Raw genomic sequence first — 15327 nt, forward strand, 5'->3', positions numbered from 1 at the left:
ACAAAGTGTGCCAGAAAAAAAAGATCTCTGGTGCCACCTCTTCCATGAATGTGGATATTTTATACTTTTCCATCTTTTAAGTCTTGAAATGCACAAGATTGTTTTGTTTACATTTCTAGAAGATAAAAATGAGTATATAGTTCTTTCTGAATAATAATGGAAAAAGACGTCGTGGCTACTACTTTAGTCATGCTGATTTAAAAGGTTCAAGGATCTTTTTGTAGCACAGAACAAGATACACACAGTGTAGTCTTGTTTTGGAAATCCCAGACTTCTCCACAGCAGCACATGAACAAAATACACTTTTTTCATCCACTTATCTATACTTACTGCATGCCCTCCAAATAAAATCTGAATAGGAAACTCACAGATTTAAACATCTCCTGCTTAAAAGTATCACTTTAGCTCTCCGTAGCACACCCTTAGGAACACCATGTTCGTCAGAGGTCACACTGAGTGAACCTCAGCAGTGTGTGGACCAAAGAGCTACTTGTAGGCACCAGAATCACGTTGCTCCCATGCTCCACCTTCCCTTCCTTTGTTAGGTGGTAAGCGCTCAAGGAAAAAGGACTTACCTTGTTCTTGCCTATTAAGCACTTAGCACTTTTGATTCATTTGAAGGCTTTATTTATAAGTGAAAAAGCAGTAACAAAACTTCATGTGTCAGGAATGTTTTCAGTTTCTTCTGGAGGAGGACATAATGAGGACAGCTTATCAAGAGGCATAATTCTGGCCTTAACAGTTTATTTTTCCAGCAATTTTTCAACAGATTTGGGAGAAAATCACACTGTAACATTGCCAGCCTCATTTGCCTCCCTCAGAGAGCTGGAGCACTGGTTACAGCACCACACAGAGTGAATAAAGCAGCAATGAGCAGCCAGGTTATCTCCTCTGTCCACTCTTCTGCCCAGTGTAGGAATTTGCTGTTATTCACCACTCCAAGGGGCAAACAAGGGACCACCCAGTAACAAGGAGACAAGAACCCTGCTCATACAACTACCTCAGTGAATCCTGGGTCTACTCAAGGACTTCAGGGGGGTTTGGCTCAGTCTTGAACCTTCAGAAGTTAACCATATATTAAGGACTGTGATAATTACACAAAATGCAGCATCTGGTGGCTGTGTAAAAGGAAATCATTTAAGTAATTAGTTTCCTAAAAACCGTAAGAATAATGCAGTTGAATGAAACAGCTTTGACAGAGCCCTAGCAGAGCACTCGACACGCTAAGAAAATATTCACCTCTATTAGAATCTCCTGGTTTTAATCACTGAAATTCTCAAAGCCTGCATAACCCCTACTGTTTCATCTACTAAACAAGAGAGAAAACATGTATGATTAAACCAGTGTGATAGCAAAGATATATTCTCCTTCACAGTGTTGATAGAACAAATACATGGAAGCTCGTGATTTACTCAGATACTATGATAACGGGGCAACAGGAGGCCATGGTCATTAATCCAGATCTGTGGATAAATTTGGGGTGACTCAAAAAAGAACAGTACTGCCTGTTTGCCAGATTATAGCGCAGAATACAGAATCACCAGGAGAGTGTACAACACCTGATCCAGCATAAACTTAGCATGGCATGGACAGGCAATATCTAATCTGGCAGAAAGCCTGATGGGATAAAGCTAAGGTGTCCAATTTTTTAACACATTTGAACTAGCAAATTAAGTTTATACTAGATCAGCATTTAATACCATGAGCCTGCAGTGTTTCTTATCTGGCATTAAGCATCCTAAAGCCGCATTTACTGCATTGTGAAACGATGGCTTAGATAGGTACAGTGAATTCCTTTATGTCTTTCAGAGTTCCTACCTTAATAACAGAAAAAAAGAAAAAAAAAATCCTTTTACCGTACAGCTACTTATGATTTTGCATACATGTCTCTTGATGGTGCTTTAATTGACTAAAACCACACTTTAGAAGTCCTCCTGGCTGGCAATACATTAGAGTGCCTCAGGTTACACATTCCAATGGCAACAACTGATAATGAATTCCTCTCTCTGAAGGTCACAGGTAAAGAATCCTGTTATGATTTTCATTCTAGTGCATCTGACACAAGCTACACAAGATATAATTTCCAGCATGGCAATACAAGGTTATGATTGCTGAAAAACTCACTGGCTAAAAAAAACTGAAGTATTTTCTTTTAATTTTTTTTAAATTGTTTAAGAATATAAGCACTATTAGTTGTTAGCAATGGAACAATTCCAACAAGAATTGACTCTTAAAGCATAAAAAAAGAATAAATCAATGTAGACAATAACCAGAATGAATGGCTGCTGCAGGTGCATTTCACAAGGTAGTTACGTCTTGCAATCTTTCTTGTCTGGATTACTTTTTTTAGGCGAAACACATAGTTATATTTAGCTTGACCAACAACATTTCTGGAAAAGCTCTTAACAAAAACATTATGAGTTCTTGACCATTATTTTTTTATTTTATTTTCTATCTAACAAGAAAGAGAAGATACATTCCCAGCAAAGATTGGCCAGTGTTTGAAATTGAAGATCCCCTTTAAGATACTTGCAGATATGAGAAAAATCTGGCATTGCAGGATTTTAAATCTGGAAGTGGGTGCAAAGATGAGATTCTCCTATGAACCCAGCCATCCTGAAAACACAGTTTATAGCTACATCAACAAGCAACATGGCATAGTAAGAGCCGATCTGTGTAGCAAAAGTGTTGAATCTGATGACTTGATGTTCACATTGGTCAGTATTTGAAGTTAGAGCCTGTGAAGGAAGGTTATACTGAACTAGTTTTGATGTAGTTCAGTGAACTGAACACCCAGTAATGGCTAAAGATTAGGTGTCCTTCTGGAAAGCATCTTCTGTTTTCATTCCAGCCAAAAGCAATCCCGCTCACATAGCTTGAGACCCAGGCCACAGTAAGCAAGCGTGCTAAGTGGAAATAATTAGCAAACTCATTTAAAAAGCAGACTCTTGACTGAAACCAAAATGCTACTGTGTGTACACCCCCAGACTTCTACTTTGACACCACTGTAACAGAGGTAAAGGGCAGGGGAAATTCTACCTCAGAGTGAGCAATTCCTGCTTTTATTACATCTGAACAGGTCTGCTAAGGGTTTCTGTATATGCGGCAGTTAAAGACTACGATAAGTTACGTTACTTCTGGTCATCTGGTTCATTCCCAGCTATCCATAACCTGCAGCAGTCTTTGCCTGTAATGTACTTTTTAATTATTCTTTTGCATAATTTAAATATAATAAGGAAATTCAGGACAAGACTTAATTACAACAGTGGTCTTAAAGCTCTGTCATTTTTTTTCAGGCACTGAATGGATATACCAAAGGATCTGGCTTCTCAAACCTGTGCAGAATATTCACCCATGTCATTATTATTGAATCTTTAGGATATAGTACTGTTGATCCCACTTCTCTGGGATTAACTTTAGACAACAAATGACAGTAGAAACTGTTAAGAAACAAGAAAGTGAAGGAGAATCATTTGGAAACATAGACACCTGGACACTATAATATTCACAACTGCTGAAAACCTGTAATAGTTATAAACTTTAAAGTGAATTGCTGGATGTTAAGCTTCTTTTGATATTTTTTTTTTTTATTTTTTTTTTTAATGTAGATATAAACACTTAGCAGTAGAACTTTCAAAAGTGCCAAAGGGAACTTGTTCATTCCAGCTAATTAATTTAAATGGGAGCTAAGTGCTTTATCTGTTTAAGTGCTTTTGAAAATCCCACTCTGCTTCCATCTGCAGTTTTCATGATCTAAACACTTTGGAAAACTTGCCCCAAAGTGATCTAGAAGTTCAAATGTTATAAAACCAACTTCAGGGGAGCTTAACTTTAGGCACACATTTTTAAACAAAATTCTCATGAGGCAAAGAAACTGACCAGGAAGCCAAAGCCAAATAAAAGAAAGACAGAAAAGAAGAGGGTTTTTGACACTGAAAAAGTTCTGCATCTCTTCAGCCCTTACAGATCAAAATATCTGGATCTGCAGCACTCTAAACTGCTCAGACCCTGCTAAGGCTGGGTGAGTCTCAGATTATTAAGTAGCCTTAGGTAAACATAGTTTCTAGAAGCCTTTTTTTGCCACCTTCATTTTCATGTGATGTCTTCTATCTGCTTTTCCCTACAGTAGAATACGTGACAGGACAGTTCATTGTTAAATCTATCTGAATTCATCATCTAGTTCAGATGGACTGGAATAGCCTAGCTCTGTATCTGTTATCAATAATAGTTTAAACATTATTATTAATTAGAGTAGCTTCTCTGAATTTGGAAAGTCCAATAGAATGATGTGCTATCATGAAGTACCTTACATCCCCCAAAGACGGGATTCAGTTTTCTACTATTCCAATACTTACAAGAGTGAAAACATCAGAAAGACTATGACAGCATGTCTGTAAGATATGTATTCATTTTCTATGAAATGCATCAGGATACAAAAAGAGAATGGCTTCATTGCTATTTAAATAGACATAAAAATCATCTCCACATGAGATCTCCGCCTGACAGAGCTGCAATTTGCTTTAATTTGCAGCACCAAGATTCACAGTTCACTAAACCATTAAAATAGAGACAAAATGCCATTCTATATCAAAACCAAGTAAACACCTCTATCCTTCATGAACATTACAAATAGAATTTCCTCTAATATCTAATAATAAAGCTAAAAATTAATGATGTGAGAACCGGGCTAAAAAAAGATGAGATTTACATGGCACAGTACAAGTAGCACATTCACATTCCTGGCACCTACGTTCTTCCAATAATCAAGCAACTCATTCATTTAGCAATGCCCTCAGCAACTAGGGGAGAATGATCAAAAATGCTGTTAATAGGTCACATATCATTTCTGAACCACTTATGTGTACAAAACCACTCTGTTTTCCATTCTTAATGATCATGGAAAAATGTATCACTTCCATCATTCAACAACAATATAAAGAAAGGCATTTGGACAGTCTTCAGAAAGTTTATATCAAGGGCATTGGTGGATAATATTTTAATGTTTCTGATTATTTTATATTATCATTTACAGGGATCTTAATTTTTGAAATCTTATCTCAGAGCTAGATATTTATTAAAAATAATTAAGAATACATGCTTAAGGATATTATTGTAATGAATGGAATTATACAAGATCTGGACAGAGGAACACAAGTAGCACATTCTGCCAGAGCAGTGGGAGCAGGCAACCATTTTATTTTGTAGTCAGTTAAGACTTTCAGAAGCTCTTACATATAAATTCATACAACTTTTATTAGATATGCAGGTTCTTAGTTGTAAAAATGATGAAGAAATGAAATATCACCTCCAGCTGTCACTAAGAATTGTTCTTATTTTGTCTCAAGTCTTGGAAGTCTTTCTCTTCTGACAAAAAGGTTCATCAGAGGAGCATAGCAAGTGAGTGAATTAAAGTAATTTAATCTAATATTTAGCTTTTTAAATTGTCTAATGTATCTATTCTCACAGTAAAAATTCAAGTCTCTAATGTACCTTGTCCAATCAAGTCATCTGAACCATCAAAAACCAAAATTAAACTGAAACTGGTTCAACTAAAGTGATTATGAGCCTGAATATAATGATCATTGCATTCAGTCTGCCAGACAGATTTTATCCCTTCAGAGAAAAGCCAGGTATACTTAAAGACTAAATTTACAATTATTCAAGCAGGCTTGTGCAGAAGGGAAATAAGTCAAGGACAAAAAATACAATTTAATTTTTTTAAAAAAAAAATAATTAAAAAAAAAAAAACCAAGCACACACACACAAACCCCAGAATTAATCCAGATTATCAATGGCAGTATAAAATCACCTTCATTACCAAATTTGCCATAATTGCTGTAATTATTTACCTTATTCACCGCATACAGATGATTCCCTAACAACTGAGATGTCATTTTCTGGAATTTCAGGCATAGACATTCCTAGAGGATTACAAAGAACATGGAATCATATCTTTCTTTTTGCCATATACTGGTTGAAAACGGATGCAGTTGAATATCAGTTTCAAGAGGAGACTGAGAAGTTTGATCAGATGTAATGACCGTTAAAGGACCAGTCTGAAATACAGCAATGAAAATCATTCTTTTTCTTTTTCATTGGTAACCGAAGCACAGGTTGCTGTTACAACCCAGGTGGAAGCTGATTTCTCCTAACTGTGAATCCACCTGCCCAACGTTCGTCCTAGGCTTATCACTTACCATCTCTACCTCACACCTTCCCTAAAGGAAAAGCAAAGATAGTTAAATTTACTGTCATTTAAATTTAAATACCTATTTACATGTGTGTATATATATATATATATATATATACACACACACATATATACACATGTATAAAACTATTTATATGTATATATCTTTTTCAATGTCCTGGACTACAGGAAGGAAGATGATATTTACATTATTTGAATGCAGTGCTACAAAACAGTTAAATAACTTTGGTCTCTAATCTTAATGTTAGCCTATAAGGCTCTCATACAATCTGACTTTCTTAATGAGCTTGGGCAAATTATTTAACCTGCTTGAATCTTGTCTTTGCAATTGGCTGGAGGGAATCTGTCATGCAGACAGGAGCAGTGGAGACAGAGAAGTAAGTTTAAGATGTAAGAAGTTTAAGTAGGGATAAAACTGATCATCTCTTAGACCTAGAACGTTTTTCCCCCAGCAAGTACTTATATTTTAGAAAGCTTGATTAAAATAATACTGTTCAAATGGAGCAATATTTTTTACAAAGAATTAATACCAGAAACTTTGTAACTATTCTTTGTTTCTTCAGCACAGCAAAATCTTTCTTGTCATCTCCGGTTTCCCAGAACTACAATATCACCAGTCTCTGGAATTACTAAAGCTATGAGAATGTATTTTTTTATGTTCTAGCCATATTAAGAAGTCATTCTCAGCTAGGGCAAAATAATTGAAGGAAAGGATGCTCTGAGGTCATAAACACAGAAATAGAAAAGAATGGTGTAAACATATATAAAGTTTGTTATGCTCATAAACTAGCCTTGCTTTACCAGTGGAAATGTATCTAGTGTGCTGAGACTAATTTTAGCTCAAAGAAACCAACCTCACTAGTTAAGTCATATCATTCATGACTACTGAATACTTACATAGAACAGCATACTGTGGAAACCTTAAACAGAATGATTGTACCACTGTGTCATAATCTACAGAGAGTGTTTATTAGTGCTATATCGACTTTAAATCCCTAGTCTTAAAATGCTAGCCTTTGAATGGTTTCAGATCTGTTTGTTTTACTATTTCTACTTTTACGTCCACTTTTCTCTACCTGCGGTTTTGTTGGTGCTGATGGGCCACAGAAGTGCTGACCCTATCAGACGCTTGGTACAAGGGAAGGACGAACTGCAGTATATTCCGTTCTTCAAGTTGCCAAAGAACAAACTTATTAATGTGCATGGAATATCTGGAAACCAACATTTTATTCTCAGATGCCCTGGGGAGTAGACTAGCACAAAGTGCAGTGATTAGCCGGTCATCAAGTAAACAGCTACTGTTACTGCAGTGTATAAATATCAGATGGAATTTTACAGCAATCTAGTAGGCACTTCTGTTCAATACAAGAAAAAATAATTTTTATTTCTTCAAAACATGAATCACAATTCATTTTTACTACAATTACTTTCACCAAAACAAAACAGAAAATCCAAACAAAAAAAAAACATCACCACATTATTTCCTTAATAATTTTATGACAGAAATGTCCTATTCAAGATGACATAGACAGACTTCAGAATTTTTAAAGTGCTTTGCATGTTCTATTGTCTATATTTTGATAATATATAATTATTTTCAATGGATCAGACTGCAAATAAACTTTCCAAACTCATTCTTTATGCAGACCATTTTCACATAGACAATCCTTATTGCATATCCTTACCTAGAGGTCCTCACTGCCCTTACATGTACCTGACATGCACTTGGAAAGACTTTAATGAACATTTGTATATTTATATATAAAATTTATGATGTACACACAGGGACTGAAGTCATTATACACTACCAAAAGCAGACTGTGCCATAACTTTGTTTATAAATAAGCATGGTCACCCCCCCCTCAAATTAAAAACAAACAAACAAAAACCCATACACACACATCCCGCCCAAAAAGCCCACCAAACTTCTCAGATTTAATTTTTCTTTGAGAAAATGCTGTTTTGAGAGGAAAACTTTCACCATCACCCTTTTTTGTCAAGTAACAGGTTTTGACGACCTCTACTACTAAGGCTATTTGAGCCATAAGCCTTGAAAGTACTTTTTTCTTCCTGCAGTTGATCAGGCAGAAATAGTCTGCAAGTATGCTTCCAAAACAGTAGTGTTTTGAGAAAAAAACAATGAGCCCAGTTAGGGCAAAAAAATTTTTAAACACCACTTCCCTTTTGCTTGGAGTATCTTCTCAGTTCTGCACAAGGTCGGCATCACCACTACATTAATAGACTAGTTGCCTTTCTTGATGAAGTATTTAATACCCATAACAAACCTGCTCCCTCCCGAATTTGTTGTTTTTATTTACAGTTACCGGTTAACTAAGCTAAAATTTGAGTTGGCCTGTTCAAAATCCAGTGCTCCATAGCTACTCTGTTTCCCTTCAGTCTGTACCAGATGCCTTTCATTCCCAAAGGTGCTCAGATTCCCCCCATTTCATAGCTCAGTTAACAGAAGGAACACAAAAGGCTAAGCACATCTGGCATTTGCCTTTAAAGACATTTCATATAGATCTTTTCTTTAATTTTAAAACTAATTTATTTAATAAATCCCACTATTTAATGAAAAAATAGTCACCATCACATGCTTTTAATTATTCTTTTGGTTTAAAGGTGAGTTTCTTTATCAAAATAAGAAGCTGCTGTTCCCAAACACCTTCATGATGGCCTGCAAAAGAATGTACTGGGCTAGACCTTCAGCAGATTTAGTCCAGAGTTATGATAACAAGGCCACGAGCCATACACATATTTAATATTACTAAGGAAATACACTCTCACCCTATTTGTTATCTTTAATATTTCATTATTTTAAAACTATTAACTAGCCAATCATAAAAAGCTTCAGATCAGTATTAAAAATTATATTGATGGGTTTGGTTTAGTTTTAATCCTGCCATATTATTTTTAAAGGTTTTAATCTATTTCTTAATTCTTGATCAGTGCAATAGATGCATGTGAACTGGAGAATGAATGCCTCTAAATTCCAACCTGCACAATCTTTTCCACAAAATAATACCAACACCCAAATAATATATTGTTTTTATTCCCACACTGCTCACAGTCAATTCCTCTAAAGGCTATACAAATACGCAAGAAAAATGATGATCTCAATCCTAAAGAATTCATGGTCAAACCATAAGATAAGGGCAGGCAGAGAATCAGCAGAATACAGAAAAGGACATCCTAAAAACAATAAGGCAGCACTGATCAGCATGATAGTCAGCAGCCACAGCATACCTCCAAACAGATGTTTTTTGAGGCAATTGTAGCAAAAAGATTTTTAATGAGGGAACTGAAAAGAGAGAGCAGGGCAATTTTGCATTTATTTCCTGAGCTTTCCATCCAAACATAAGTGGCAGCAAGACAGAAAGCACAAAGGCAATAACTTCATCACTGACCTCTCAAAGAATAACAGAAAACAGAGCTGGAATATGCTGTGATCCTGTGCTTCTTGGTTTCTAAACAGTGTTTCAGCAAAGTGAAGCACTTGAAATTTTGTGCAAAGTTGCCTTCACCTCAGCAACCTTGTACCTTAATTGACTGTGACAGAGGAACAAACAGGCTCCGTTGAAATGTAGGAATCAAGTTTATTTCCCTGTCTCAAGCAAAGAGGCACTATACCTAAACAGCTCCTGACATATTTATCCAACCTGTTTTTAGGGGGAAAAAAAAAAAAAAAAAGCCATTAATATGTGTAGTACATTCTACCCTAAAGCACTGCAAAATCCTAAACACGGAGATCTATGTTCTGACATTAAAGTGGTTTTCCACTATAATAGCTCGTATCTTCTTTGCCAGCTCCTCTTAGTGAACAGCGAGATCTTTCCATGGTAATGATTTTGAATTTTGAGCACTACATTTAAAAAAAAAAAAAAAAAAAGAAAGAAAACCACACTGGCCATTTAAACATAGTTCCATCCAGGTAACAAAATCACATATAAAAAGTCTGAAAGTCTGAACCAGCTCAGAACTGGCAGAAAACAGACTGTGTTTTATACTGAGATTTTCAGCAGCAGCGGAAGACCTCTCTCTGCAAGCCTATGGTGCTGCTTAGAACGAAGAGTCGACAACTAAATGGAAAATTCTGCGGAGAGACTTAGTGATCTGACAGGCACAAAACAAGAATGAGGAGTAAGTTTAAGCTTGAGAAAATACCACACAGCACATTTAGTCAGAATAAAAAGGAAAAAAAACTAAAATCCTTATTACTAAGGGAAGAAAGATGAACATGTTCAAGATGAGAGTACTTCAGGAAGTCAGGGCTTTTCCTATGGACTGAGCATACTGAGGTTTATTCTACAACACTTAAAGAACTAACTGAGGAGGCAGGAAGCTCTTGAGACTTCATGGGGAAGAACGGAGAACTTGCAAATGGAAAACCTAGTGCTTATGGTCAGAAAAGGCTGGGGGTGGTGGGAGCCGGGGGGGAGGGGGGGAGAGGAGCAGAGAGAAACAGCCAGGGATTGATCAATCATTCAGTTCGACTTGACTTCCCAGAAAGAATCCTAAAAGAAATAAACAAACACATTTCAAAAACACAGAGAAAAAAACAAGACAAATAACAGCCAAAAGGGATCTGTCAACAATGAGCTGACACATTTCCTCCAGTGAGAGGGTAATAGGCATCCCGGATGAGAGGTGAGCAGCTCGGTGTCATTTATCTTAACATTGGAAAGATTTTTGACACCATCTCAAATTACACTCTCAGTCATAAGCAACCTATTGAAAGAGATCCAGCCTCTAAGGGCTAGGTGCAAACTGTATCACAAAGCTGTGAGAAGATAAAATTTGTCATTGATTCACTGTCATAATGGAAGGGATGGTACGGGGTGGGGCCTGGGAAGATCTGCTCTTAGTCTGGTATTATTCAATACTACTAATAACCACTCAGTGCAGTTTGGATGATAAAATAGGGTAGGTGGTTATCAAATTCGGGCAATAATACTGGAAAAGGTTGTAGCTATGTTGAAGGTCAGGACACTTATTCCAAATGATGCTGCAGAGAATCTGAAAAAAAGGAGCGTGCAGTTTAACAGGGACAGCTAACAGGTAGCACATTATGGGTCAGGAAGGACAGAGAGGTATCAGCTCTTCAGAAGAAAAGAGATCTCAAGGCTCCAGTGGATTATAATGTGCTGAACCAATGTCATACTGTTGCAAAAGGGGCAAATACCATCCTGAGAAACACAGAGAGATAAAATAATCTTCCCTCTCTACTCTCGTAAAGACATGAAATGATGTTTCTCCTGTACGCTGCACTAGTGACACTTCAGCCAGAGCACTTTATGTGAAGCCTGGATCATTGTGTTTCCGTTTGAAGGAGAATCAAATTGGGAGTCCAGAGAAAAAGCAAAGATCAAAAATGTGTCTAGAAAACATGATCTATGTGACTGAATTGAACAAATTCAGGTTGTATAGCCTGAAGAAATAACACAGCCCAGGGGGTAAAACAACAGTCTTTGAATACATGAAAAAGATGAGAATGTACTCGATCTGTGCTCAATAACTTAAGAAGTAATGGGTTTTAATGATAGCAATGAGGAGTAAAGTCAGGTATTTATGATACTTTAGAGCAATAATGATACAAGATTTATTTATTTAAAAAAAGAAGGGGGGGGAATAAATATCTATAGTGAAAAACAAGAAAGAATTTGAAAAACAGAGAATGTTAGCTAAATCCTTACAGTTAATAAAATATGGCCTTGGGAGAGGGAACAGACACCATAAATATGTTAAGGTGGGGCACAAGAAGCTAATCTCAAGGAGAACCAAAAGGTTAATGAGGCTAAACAGAAAGTTACTGGAACAATGTGTGAACTAGCATGATTAGCATACTAAAAGATCCACCCTGGAGCAAAGAGAGCCCCCCTACTAACAAAGCCCCCTCCCCACAGAACATGCTGGTAAAAAAAAAAAAAAAAAAAAAAAAGAACACAGCACCTTTAAATGGGGGTGAGACTTGTAAGAACCAGCGAGAATTAGGTGTGACTAAGCATAACTGTAAGCAATCGTTCGGAGTGTGTAAAAAGCTGCGCTGTGTCTTAGGAGGTGCGCTAGCTGCCCACCTGGCACCCCCCCGGCAGATCAGGGTAAGGAAATAAGGGTAGTTAAAACCAGTAAGAGAATGCCTTCAGAAGCTGCCAAGCCTTCAGCCTTGGAGTAACCTAAGTGTAGAAGGTACTAACTATATGCAAGGGGCTAGACAGCTTCTTGAGATCCCTTTAGCTGTCTTCTATGGTGCTAGGGCAGATTTCCAGTACTACATATTTTGAGCACAAGTAAAAACTAAGATCATGGCCAGATAAACAGAAAAATGTCAACGTATTTATGTGACAGCTAAATTCTTCAAACTGCCTTTTGTGGTTTTACAAAATACCAATTTAAGACACCAATGTTTTATACTTATAAGAATAAAGTAAATAAGAAATGCTTTTGATCATATTTTTCCTACTTCTTGGCTAATTAACGATGCCTTTTAAATATTGCTACGGTTAGAGCTGCTCTACTGCTTTTGGTTACAGGGAAAATGCTCCTCTGAGAAACCGTAGGGAAAGAAGGTCTAAGTAAAAGAAATCACCACTGTCACATTAGTAAACTGTTTTCCACATAGGCATAAAGGAACATAAATCTGTTTGGGAAGTATTCAGTAGCTCTCATGGGAGGAGAGGTCCAATCTGGAGTCCTACAGATGAATGGAAAGCTCTCCAAGGTTTCACAGAAAATCAGTCCTTAGCTATTAATGTGATCCACAACCTGAAGCAAAAGAAGATCCTAAATAAGTATCCCAGTTTATAAACTAATAAATCTGTCATGGCATTCTTCTAGAGCTCTTGCTAAAGACATTCAGAGTCTGGCATTCACTCAGGAAACTTAAAAGTGTAGGAATCCAGCCACTTGTATCCCTCCCAGCATTTGCCCAAGGCATACAGAAAACCTAATTCTGAGGAGATTACTAGCAAATCAAACAAAAGAACTCCTAACAAAACCTAGAAAACTTAATTATGGTTGAAGGAGATCCTAGGGTAGTCCTCTGGCCCCACCTCTGAATTAAGTATGCAAAATCTGTCACCTGCTCCAACCAGCCCATAGCACTGAATTGCCCAGCCTCTCGGGCAATGCAGCCCAGTGCTTAATTATCCCTGTCCTTAGAATCTTCCAGCATGTTTGCATTACATCTTTCCTACTGTAATTCAAATCCACTGCTTCCCCTAATAGCCAAATTAACTATGCCTAACAGTTTGTTCTTTTCCTGAATAATCTTTTCTGTACTGATAGGGATTAACATAACTCCCCTCAGTTCAGTATTCTCCAGACTAAACAACCCCAGTTTGCTCAACCTTTCCTTACAGGCATACTTTCAAATGGCTGATCATTATCATCGCTTGCAGCTGGACTCACTCCAGCTACTCTACTTTTCCAAGTGAAGTCATGGTTCTGCAAGAAGGCCATAGCACTGAGGAAGAGAACAGATGGATTATGTCAGAAATCTAGGAGTTCCTGGCTGTAACGGCCCCTGGCGATGCAAATCTCAGTTAACCATTCCAAAGCCATTGCTTAGCTTTATGCCTATGGTTTCCATAAAGGGGGTTTCATTTCAATTCATGGAGTTACTGGAAATGTTACTGCAATCCCCCTATTTCATCCAGCCAATCTTGGCACATCCGACTGCCCTGCTCAACACTAAATCTGTTTACTGCGAGCTGAAGTTACAGTCAGATTAGCTACACATTCTTCGTTTTCTGCCTTAAACTTACTATCACAGTATCACCACTAAAACCAGTGAAACCATTTTGGAAATGCAGAAAAGAATTCACTCCTTGTCTTTAAAGATATTTTTTTTAAAAAAAAGTGTTTGGGGATTTATCAAGATGATAAATCCTAGATAAATATTAGACAAGCCTAAAAAACCTAAATTAATACCACTGCAAGATGATGAGACATTGCAGCAAAGCAAACAGAAAAAATAATCATATAGCAATGTTCTGCTGACTGATGTTTATTCTCTTTCATCATATCATAACCAACGAATGCCTTTCATTTTCTGTTTAATGATTTTTAACTTACTAGTAGACTTCCATTATATAACACAAATGAACAATAATTAAAGTCATTTAATCTACCATTTTTGCTTTTAAGCATGACCATTTTGCTTCTAGGTTAAAAGGGCAGCTCAGTCTTCAAATTATAATACATTTATAAATTTCTGTGGAGAAGAGAAAGATGGAAGAGACTGGGGAAGGAAATATGCTGATAGTCCATGTTTCACACTGGTAGTTTACAAAGCAATTCGCTGCAGAGTTGCTGCCAGCCACGCATAATCCAGACTATCTGCTATGCCCAGCAGCTGTTTGTCTATGTTAAAAGTCTCAACATTAGCTGGTACCAAGGGGGCAGCTAGCACTGCTCTGAAGTCCCATATATGCATGCAGAACTCTCCAGGAATACATATAAAAGCTTCTGATTTTTCATTGTCTGTCACTGCACACTTGTTTTTATTGTGAAAGAGAAAATAATATTTTAGAACACAAGTGATTTATTTTAGTTGTCATGCATGGCAAGGTGTCCTTTTTTTTAAAAAAAAAAAAAAAAAGAAAAACAAACCAAAAATACTCCATGGTTCTTGTTGGCTATGGCTATTTAAAGAACAGACCAGTCTAATCATAACACTCCTTACAAAGGATGATCACAAAAACCTATAAAATATCTGCCATCCACTCAAGGATCCTGTGAAAAATTCACAGCCAACCGTGCAACTGCAACCCCATGCTTCGTTTGAGAAACCTGACTTTCACTCACCCTGACAAGGTGGGAAAAAATCCCTATTCATCCTAACTCTCAAGCAGAGGCTGTTTCATTGGCAATCTGGTATCATTCTAATGAAGAACAAATGGTTATCCAAGTTCAGGATATTTTCTTAGTAGCTGTCTTTTTTCCATTTTCTTTTTTTCTCTAGAGAATCAGTGAAGATGTCTGTTTCATTGAGAGGGGAAAAAAACCCAAACAGACTATTAGGACCAGCAAAGTAAAAATCTTCAGAAGGAAGACAAGTTGTAATTCTTCTTGGGTTCTTTTAAGGTCATTGGCTCTTGAATCCAGGTTCTGTTTTG

General features: G+C 36.9%; 1 protein-coding gene across 3 annotated transcripts in view; it reads right to left on the minus strand.

Moving 5' to 3' along the window:
* The window catches only part of GRM8 (glutamate metabotropic receptor 8), a 359395-nt gene that overhangs the window by 52972 nt on the left and 291096 nt on the right, over window positions 1–15327 (minus strand). The window lies entirely within an intron of this gene.

The sequence above is a fragment of the Falco naumanni genome, chromosome 5 (assembly GCF_017639655.2).
Source record: "Falco naumanni isolate bFalNau1 chromosome 5, bFalNau1.pat, whole genome shotgun sequence".
Taxonomy (NCBI): Eukaryota; Metazoa; Chordata; class Aves; order Falconiformes; family Falconidae; genus Falco; species Falco naumanni.